The following is an 11,153-nucleotide window of genomic DNA, read 5'->3' as shown; positions in this document are numbered from 1 at the left end:
GCAGTTCTAAAATGTGTTCTGAAAATGTGAACTGCAGTAATTTCAAATGTTTTTGAAGTTCTGACGAAACGGCATCAAATGATTAGATTAAGATGTATGTTCAGTTTTTTTGCTTCTTACTCTCTGAAAATGACCTTCTAGACACAATAAACTGACTTAAGCATGGGAACTGAAATAAATTAACATTTTCATGAAGTTCTGACAACATTTTCGTAGTTAAGTGGTAAAGTCCTTTTTTGTGCTCTTCTAGCTGTGAAAATGCCTTTCCGCATCACACACAACGCTGTTCTTTGAATTAAACTGCCTACAACACTCTAAGCAGTAATATTTGTTTGGTTAAAAAAAAAACTTTTGCAGTTCTAAAATGTGTTCTGAAAATGTGAACTGCAGTAATTTCAAATGTTTTTAATTTCCTAAGAAACGGCATCAAATGATTAGATCAAGATGTATGTTCAGTTGTTTTGCTTCTTTCTCTCTGAAAATGACCTTCTAGACACACAAGAAACTGATATAAGCATGGGACCTGAAATAAATCAACATTTTCATGAAGTTCTGACTACATTTTCGTAGTTAAGTGGTAAAGTCCATTTTTGTGCTCTTCTCGCTGTGAAAATGCGTTTCTGCAACTCACACAACGCTTTTCTTTGTATTTAACTGCATACAAAACTCTAAGTAGTAATATTTGTTTGGTTAAAAAATTTACTTTTACATTTCTAAAGCATGTTCTGAAAATGTGAACTGCAGTGATTTAACATGTTTATGAAGTTCTGACTAAACGGCATCAAATGATTAGATTAAGATGTATGTTCAGTTTTTCTGCTTTTTTCTCTATTAAAATGCACTTCCTGACAAAGAAAACTGACATAAGTATGTAAACTTCAGTAATTTAACATTTTCATGAAGTTCTGACAACATTTTCGTAGGTAATTGGTAAAGTCCTTTTTTGTGCTCTTCTAGCTGTGAAAATGCGTTTCTGCAACTCACACAACGCTTTTGTTTGTATTTAACTGCATACAAAACTCTAAGTAGCAATATTTGATTGGTTAAAAAAATAACTTTTGCAGTTCCAAACACGTGTTCTGAACATGTGGACTGCAGTGATTTAACATGTTTATGAAGTTCTGACTAAACGGCATCAAATGATTAGATTAAGATGTATGTTCAATTTTTCCTGCTTTCTTCTCTATGAAAATGCATTTCCTGACAAAGAAAACTGACATGAGTATGTAAACTTCAGTAATTTAACATTTTCATGAAGTTCTGACAACATTTTCGTAGTTAAGTGGTAAAGTCCTTTTTTGTGCTCTTCTAGCTGTGAAAATGCCTTTCCGCATCACACACAACGCTGTTCTTTGAATTAAACTGCCTACAACACTCTAAGCAGTAATATTTGTTTAGATAAAAAAATAACTTTTGCAGTTCTAAAATGTGTTCTGAAAATGTGAACTGCAGTAATTTCAAATGTTTTTGAAGTTCTGACGAAACGGCATCAAATGATTAGATTAAGATGTATTTTCAATTTTTTTGCTTCTTTCTCTCTGAAAATGACCTTCTAGACACACAAGAAACTGATATAAGCATGGGACCTGAAATAAATCAACATTTTCATGAAGTTCTGACTACATTTTCGTAGTTAAGTGGTAAAGTCCATTTTTGTGCTCTTCTAGCTGTGAAAATGCATTTCCGCATCTCACAGAACGCTGTTCTTTGTATTGAACTGCATACAACACTCTAAGCAGTAATATTTGTTTGGTTAAAAAAATAATTATTGCAGTTTTAAAATGTGTTTTGAAAATGTGAACTGCAGTGATTTAACATGTTTATGAAGTTCTGACTAAACGGCATCAAATGATTAGATTAAGATGCATGTTCAGTTTTTCTGCTTTTTTGTCTATGAAAATGCATTTCCTGACAAAGAAAACTGACATGAGTATGTAAACTTCAGTAATTTAACATTTTCATGAAGTTCTGACAACATTTTCGTAGTTAAGTGGTAAAGTCCTTTTTTGTGCTCTTCTAGCTGTGAAAATGCCTTTCCGCATCACACACAACGCTGTTCTTTGAATTAAACTGCCTACAACACTCTAAGCAGTAATATTTGTTTGGTTAAAAAAAAACTTTTGCAGTTCTAAAATGTGTTCTGAAAATGTGAACTGCAGTAATTTCAAATGTTTTTAATTTCCTAAGAAACGGCATCAAATGATTAGATCAAGATGTATGTTCAGTTGTTTTGCTTCTTTCTCTCTGAAAATGACCTTCTAGACACACAAGAAACTGATATAAGCATGGGACCTGAAATAAATCAACATTTTCATGAAGTTCTGACTACATTTTCGTAGTTAAGTGGTAAAGTCCATTTTTGTGCTCTTCTCGCTGTGAAAATGCGTTTCTGCAACTCACACAACGCTTTTCTTTGTATTTAACTGCATACAAAACTCTAAGTAGTAATATTTGTTTGCTTAAAAAATTTACTTTTACATTTCTAAAACATGTTCTGAAAATGTGAACTGCAGTGATTTAACATGTTTATGAAGTTCTGACTAAACGGCATCAAATGATTAGATTAAGATGTATGTTCATTTTTTCTGCTTTTTTCTCTATTAAAATGCACTTCCTGACAAAGAAAACTGACATAAGTATGTAAACTTCAGTAATTTAACATTTTCATGAAGTTCTGAAACCATTTTCGTAGGTAATTGGTAAAGTCCTTTTTTGTGCTCTTCTAGCTGTGAAAATGCGTTTCTGCAACTCACACAACGCTTTTGTTTGTATTTAACTGCATACAAAACTCTAAGTAGCAATATTTGATTGGTTAAAAAAATAACTTTTGCAGTTCCAAACACGTGTTCTGAACATGTGGACTGCAGTGATTTAACATGTTTATGAAGTTCTGACTAAACAGCTTCAAAAGATTAGATTAAAATGTATGTTCAGTTTTTCTGCTTCTTTCTCTCTGAAAATGACCTTCTAGACAAAGCAAACTGAAATAAGCATGGGACCTGAAGTAAATTAACATTTTCCTGAAGTTCTGACTACATTTTCGTAGTTAAGTGGTAAATTCCATTTCTGGGCTCTTCTAGCTGTGAAAATGCGTTTCCGCATCTCACAGAACGCTGTTCTTTGTATTGAACTGCATACAACACTCTAAGCAGTAATATTTGTTTGGTTAAAAAAATAATTTTTGCAGTTCTAAAATGTGTTCTGAAAATGTGCACTGCAGTGATTATCATGTTTATGAAGTTCTGACTAAACGGCATCAAATGATTAGATTAAGATGTATGTTCAATTTTTCTGCTTTTTTCTCTATGAAAATGCATTTCCTGACAAAGAAAGCTGACATGAGTATGTAAACTTCAGTAATTGAACATTTTCATGAAGTTCTGACAACATTTTCGTAGTTAATTGGTAAAGTCCATTTTTGTGTTCCTCTCGCTGTGAAAATGCGTTTCTGCAACTCACACAACGCTTTTCTTTGTATTTAACTGCATACAAAACTCTAAGTAGTAATATTTGTTTGGTTAAAAAATGTACTTTTACATTTCTAAAACATGTTCTGAAAATGTGAACTGCAGTGATTTAACATGTTTATGAAGTTCTGACTAAACGGCATCAAATGATTAGATTAAGATGTATGTTCAGTTTTTCTGCTTTTTTCTCTATTAAAATTCACTTCCTGACAAAGAAAACTGACATAAGTATGTAAACTTCAGTAATTTAACATTTTCATGAAGTTCTGACAACATTTTCGTAGGTAATTGGTAAAGTCCTTTTTTGTGCTCTTCTAGCTGTGAAAATGCGTTTCTGCAACTCACACAACGCTTTTGTTTGTATTTAACTGCATACAAAACTCTAAGTAGCAATATTTGATTGGTTAAAAAAATAACTTTTGCAGTTCCAAACACGTGTTCTGAACATGTGGACTGCAGTGATTTAACATGTTTATGAAGTTCTGACTAAACAGCTTCAAAAGATTAGATTAAAATGTATGTTCAGTTTTTCTGCTTCTTTCTCTCTGAAAATGACCTTCTAGACAAAGCAAACTGAAATAAGCATGGGACCTGAAGTAAATTAACATTTTCATGAAGTTCTGACTACATTTTCGTAGTTAAGTGGTAAATTCCATTTCTGGGCTCTTCTAGCTGTGAAAATGCGTTTCCGCATCTCACAGAACGCTGTTCTTTGTATTGAACTGCATACAACACTCTAAGCAGTAATATTTGTTTGGTTAAAAAAATAATTTTTGCAGTTCTAAAATGTGTTCTGAAAATGTGAACTGCTGTGATTTAACATGTTTATGAAGTTCTGACTAAACGGCATCAAATGATTAGATTAAGATGTATGTTCAATTTTTCCTGCTTTCTTCTCTATGAAAATGCATTTCCTGACAAAGAAAACTGACATGAGTATGTAAACTTCAGTAATTTAACATTTTCATGAAGTTCTGACAACATTTTCGTAGTTAAGTGGTAAAGTCCTTTTTTGTGCTCTTCTAGCTGTGAAAATGCCTTTCCGCATCACACACAACGCTGTTCTTTGAATTAAACTGCCTACAACACTCTAAGCAGTAATATTTGTTTAGATAAAAAAATAACTTTTGCAGTTCTAAAATGTGTTCTGAAAATGTGAACTGCAGTAATTTCAAATGTTTTTGAAGTTCTGACGAAACGGCATCAAATGATTAGATTAAGATGTATGTTCAGTTTTTTTGCTTCTTTCTCTCTGAAAATGACCTTCTAGACACACAAGAAACTGATATAAGCATGGGACCTGAAATAAATCAACATTTTCATGAAGTTCTGACTACATTTTCGTAGTTAAGTGGTAAAGTCCATTTTTGTGCTCTTCTAGCTGTGAAAATGCATTTCCGCATCTCACAGAACGCTGTTCTTTGTATTGAACTGCATACAACACTCTAAGCAGTAATATTTGTTTGGTTAAAAAAATAATTATTGCAGTTTTAAAATGTGTTTTGAAAATGTGAACTGCAGTGATTTAACATGTTTATGAAGTTCTGACTAAACGGCATCAAATGATTAGATTAAGATGCATGTTCAGTTTTTCTGCTTTTTTGTCTATGAAAATGCATTTCCTGACAAAGAAAACTGACATGAGTATGTAAACTTCAGTAATTTAACATTTTCATGAAGTTCTGACAACATTTTCGTAGTTAAGTGGTAAAGTCCTTTTTTGTGCTCTTCTAGCTGTGAAAATGCCTTTCCGCATCACACACAACGCTGTTCTTTGAATTAAACTGCCTACAACACTCTAAGCAGTAATATTTGTTTAGATAAAAAAATAACTTTTGCAGTTCTAAAATGTGTTCTGAAAATGTGAACTGCAGTAATTTCAAATGTTTTTGAAGTTCTGACGAAACGGCATCAAATGATTAGATTAAGATGTATTTTCAATTTTTTTGCTTCTTTCTCTCTGAAAATGACCTTCTAGACACACAAGAAACTGATATAAGCATGGGACCTGAAATAAATCAACATTTTCATGAAGTTCTGACTACATTTTCGTAGTTAAGTGGTAAAGTCCATTTTTGTGCTCTTCTAGCTGTGAAAATGCATTTCCGCATCTCACAGAACGCTGTTCTTTGTATTGAACTGCATACAACACTCTAAGCAGTAATATTTGTTTGGTTAAAAAAATAATTATTGCAGTTTTAAAATGTGTTTTGAAAATGTGAACTGCAGTGATTTAACATGTTTATGAAGTTCTGACTAAACGGCATCAAATGATTAGATTAAGATGCATGTTCAGTTTTTCTGCTTTTTTGTCTATGAAAATGCATTTCCTGACAAAGAAAACTGACATGAGTATGTAAACTTCAGTAATTTAACATTTTCATGAAGTTCTGACAACATTTTCGTAGTTAAGTGGTAAAGTCCTTTTTTGTGCTCTTCTAGCTGTGAAAATGCCTTTCCGCATCACACACAACGCTGTTCTTTGAATTAAACTGCCTACAACACTCTAAGCAGTAATATTTGTTTAGATAAAAAAATAACTTTTGCAGTTCTAAAATGTGTTCTGAAAATGTGAACTGCAGTAATTTCAAATGTTTTTGAAGTTCTGACGAAACGGCATCAAATGATTAGATTAAGATGTATTTTCAATTTTTTTGCTTCTTTCTCTCTGAAAATGACCTTCTAGACACACAAGAAACTGATATAAGCATGGGACCTGAAATAAATCAACATTTTCATGAAGTTCTGACTACATTTTCGTAGTTAAGTGGTAAAGTCCATTTTTGTGCTCTTCTAGCTGTGAAAATGCATTTCCGCATCTCACAGAACGCTGTTCTTTGTATTGAACTGCATACAACACTCTAAGCAGTAATATTTGTTTGGTTAAAAAAATAATTATTGCAGTTTTAAAATGTGTTTTGAAAATGTGAACTGCAGTGATTTAACATGTTTATGAAGTTCTGACTAAACGGCATCAAATGATTAGATTAAGATGCATGTTCAGTTTTTCTGCTTTTTTGTCTATGAAAATGCATTTCCTGACAAAGAAAACTGACATGAGTATGTAAACTTCAGTAATTTAACATTTTCATGAAGTTCTGACAACATTTTCGTAGTTAAGTGGTAAAGTCCTTTTTTGTGCTCTTCTAGCTGTGAAAATGCCTTTCCGCATCACACACAACGCTGTTCTTTGAATTAAACTGCCTACAACACTCTAAGCAGTAATATTTGTTTAGATAAAAAAATAACTTTTGCAGTTCTAAAATGTGTTCTGAAAATGTGAACTGCAGTAATTTCAAATGTTTTTGAAGTTCTGACGAAACGGCATCAAATGATTAGATTAAGATGTATTTTCAATTTTTTTGCTTCTTTCTCTCTGAAAATGACCTTCTAGACACACAAGAAACTGATATAAGCATGGGACCTGAAATAAATCAACATTTTCATGAAGTTCTGACTACATTTTCGTAGTTAAGTGGTAAAGTCCATTTTTGTGCTCTTCTAGCTGTGAAAATGCATTTCCGCATCTCACAGAACGCTGTTCTTTGTATTGAACTGCATACAACACTCTAAGCAGTAATATTTGTTTGGTTAAAAAAATAATTATTGCAGTTTTAAAATGTGTTTTGAAAATGTGAACTGCAGTGATTTAACATGTTTATGAAGTTCTGACTAAACGGCATCAAATGATTAGATTAAGATGCATGTTCAGTTTTTCTGCTTTTTTGTCTATGAAAATGCATTTCCTGACAAAGAAAACTGACATGAGTATGTAAACTTCAGTAATTTAACATTTTCATGAAGTTCTGACAACATTTTCGTAGTTAAGTGGTAAAGTCCTTTTTTGTGCTCTTCTAGCTGTGAAAATGCCTTTCCGCATCACACACAACGCTGTTCTTTGAATTAAACTGCCTACAACACTCTAAGCAGTAATATTTGTTTGGTTAAAAAAAAACTTTTGCAGTTCTAAAATGTGTTCTGAAAATGTGAACTGCAGTAATTTCAAATGTTTTTAATTTCCTAAGAAACGGCATCAAATGATTAGATCAAGATGTATGTTCAGTTGTTTTGCTTCTTTCTCTCTGAAAATGACCTTCTAGACACACAAGAAACTGATATAAGCATGGGACCTGAAATAAATCAACATTTTCATGAAGTTCTGACTACATTTTCGTAGTTAAGTGGTAAAGTCCATTTTTGTGCTCTTCTCGCTGTGAAAATGCGTTTCTGCAACTCACACAACGCTTTTCTTTGTATTTAACTGCATACAAAACTCTAAGTAGTAATATTTGTTTGCTTAAAAAATTTACTTTTACATTTCTAAAACATGTTCTGAAAATGTGAACTGCAGTGATTTAACATGTTTATGAAGTTCTGACTAAACGGCATCAAATGATTAGATTAAGATGTATGTTCATTTTTTCTGCTTTTTTCTCTATTAAAATGCACTTCCTGACAAAGAAAACTGACATAAGTATGTAAACTTCAGTAATTTAACATTTTCATGAAGTTCTGAAACCATTTTCGTAGGTAATTGGTAAAGTCCTTTTTTGTGCTCTTCTAGCTGTGAAAATGCGTTTCTGCAACTCACACAACGCTTTTCTTTGTATTTAACTGCATACAAAACTCTAAGTAGCAATATTTGATTGGTTAAAAAAATAACTTTTGCAGTTCCAAACACGTGTTCTGAACATGTGGACTGCAGTGATTTAACATGTTTATGAAGTTCTGACTAAACAGCTTCAAAAGATTAGATTAAAATGTATGTTCAGTTTTTCTGCTTCTTTCTCTCTGAAAATGACCTTCTAGACAAAGCAAACTGAAATAAGCATGGGACCTGAAGTAAATTAACATTTTCCTGAAGTTCTGACTACATTTTCGTAGTTAAGTGGTAAATTCCATTTCTGGGCTCTTCTAGCTGTGAAAATGCGTTTCCGCATCTCACAGAACGCTGTTCTTTGTATTGAACTGCATACAACACTCTAAGCAGTAATATTTGTTTGGTTAAAAAAATAATTTTTGCAGTTCTAAAATGTGTTCTGAAAATGTGCACTGCAGTGATTATCATGTTTATGAAGTTCTGACTAAACGGCATCAAATGATTAGATTAAGATGTATGTTCAATTTTTCTGCTTTTTTCTCTATGAAAATGCATTTCCTGACAAAGAAAGCTGACATGAGTATGTAAACTTCAGTAATTGAACATTTTCATGAAGTTCTGACAACATTTTCGTAGTTAATTGGTAAAGTCCATTTTTGTGTTCCTCTCGCTGTGAAAATGCGTTTCTGCAACTCACACAACGCTTTTCTTTGTATTTAACTGCATACAAAACTCTAAGTAGTAATATTTGTTTGGTTAAAAAATGTACTTTTACATTTCTAAAACATGTTCTGAAAATGTGAACTGCAGTGATTTAACATGTTTATGAAGTTCTGACTAAACGGCATCAAATGATTAGATTAAGATGTATGTTCAGTTTTTCTGCTTTTTTCTCTATTAAAATTCACTTCCTGACAAAGAAAACTGACATAAGTATGTAAACTTCAGTAATTTAACATTTTCATGAAGTTCTGACAACATTTTCGTAGGTAATTGGTAAAGTCCTTTTTTGTGCTCTTCTAGCTGTGAAAATGCGTTTCTGCAACTCACACAACGCTTTTGTTTGTATTTAACTGCATACAAAACTCTAAGTAGCAATATTTGATTGGTTAAAAAAATAACTTTTGCAGTTCCAAACACGTGTTCTGAACATGTGGACTGCAGTGATTTAACATGTTTATGAAGTTCTGACTAAACAGCTTCAAAAGATTAGATTAAAATGTATGTTCAGTTTTTCTGCTTCTTTCTCTCTGAAAATGACCTTCTAGACAAAGCAAACTGAAATAAGCATGGGACCTGAAGTAAATTAACATTTTCATGAAGTTCTGACTACATTTTCGTAGTTAAGTGGTAAATTCCATTTCTGGGCTCTTCTAGCTGTGAAAATGCGTTTCCGCATCTCACAGAACGCTGTTCTTTGTATTGAACTGCATACAACACTCTAAGCAGTAATATTTGTTTGGTTAAAAAAATAATTTTTGCAGTTCTAAAATGTGTTCTGAAAATGTGAACTGCTGTGATTTAACATGTTTATGAAGTTCTGACTAAACGGCATCAAATGATTAGATTAAGATGTATGTTCAATTTTTCCTGCTTTCTTCTCTATGAAAATGCATTTCCTGACAAAGAAAACTGACATGAGTATGTAAACTTCAGTAATTTAACATTTTCATGAAGTTCTGACAACATTTTCGTAGTTAAGTGGTAAAGTCCTTTTTTGTGCTCTTCTAGCTGTGAAAATGCCTTTCCGCATCACACACAACGCTGTTCTTTGAATTAAACTGCCTACAACACTCTAAGCAGTAATATTTGTTTAGATAAAAAAATAACTTTTGCAGTTCTAAAATGTGTTCTGAAAATGTGAACTGCAGTAATTTCAAATGTTTTTGAAGTTCTGACGAAACGGCATCAAATGATTAGATTAAGATGTATGTTCAGTTTTTTTGCTTCTTTCTCTCTGAAAATGACCTTCTAGACACACAAGAAACTGATATAAGCATGGGACCTGAAATAAATCAACATTTTCATGAAGTTCTGACTACATTTTCGTAGTTAAGTGGTAAAGTCCATTTTTGTGCTCTTCTAGCTGTGAAAATGCATTTCCGCATCTCACAGAACGCTGTTCTTTGTATTGAACTGCATACAACACTCTAAGCAGTAATATTTGTTTGGTTAAAAAAATAATTATTGCAGTTTTAAAATGTGTTTTGAAAATGTGAACTGCAGTGATTTAACATGTTTATGAAGTTCTGACTAAACGGCATCAAATGATTAGATTAAGATGCATGTTCAGTTTTTCTGCTTTTTTGTCTATGAAAATGCATTTCCTGACAAAGAAAACTGACATGAGTATGTAAACTTCAGTAATTTAACATTTTCATGAAGTTCTGACAACATTTTCGTAGTTAAGTGGTAAAGTCCTTTTTTGTGCTCTTCTAGCTGTGAAAATGCCTTTCCGCATCACACACAACGCTGTTCTTTGAATTAAACTGCCTACAACACTCTAAGCAGTAATATTTGTTTAGATAAAAAAATAACTTTTGCAGTTCTAAAATGTGTTCTGAAAATGTGAACTGCAGTAATTTCAAATGTTTTTGAAGTTCTGACGAAACGGCATCAAATGATTAGATTAAGATGTATTTTCAATTTTTTTGCTTCTTTCTCTCTGAAAATGACCTTCTAGACACACAAGAAACTGATATAAGCATGGGACCTGAAATAAATCAACATTTTCATGAAGTTCTGACTACATTTTCGTAGTTAAGTGGTAAAGTCCATTTTTGTGCTCTTCTAGCTGTGAAAATGCATTTCCGCATCTCACAGAACGCTGTTCTTTGTATTGAACTGCATACAACACTCTAAGCAGTAATATTTGTTTGGTTAAAAAAATAATTATTGCAGTTTTAAAATGTGTTTTGAAAATGTGAACTGCAGTGATTTAACATGTTTATGAAGTTCTGACTAAACGGCATCAAATGATTAGATTAAGATGCATGTTCAGTTTTTCTGCTTTTTTGTCTATGAAAATGCATTTCCTGACAAAGAAAACTGACATGAGTATGTAAACTTCAGTAATTTAACATTTT

The sequence above is a fragment of the Salminus brasiliensis genome, chromosome 3 (genome assembly GCF_030463535.1).
Source record: "Salminus brasiliensis chromosome 3, fSalBra1.hap2, whole genome shotgun sequence".
Classification (NCBI taxonomy): Eukaryota; Metazoa; Chordata; class Actinopteri; order Characiformes; family Bryconidae; genus Salminus; species Salminus brasiliensis.
This window is presented reverse-complemented; position numbering follows the sequence as displayed.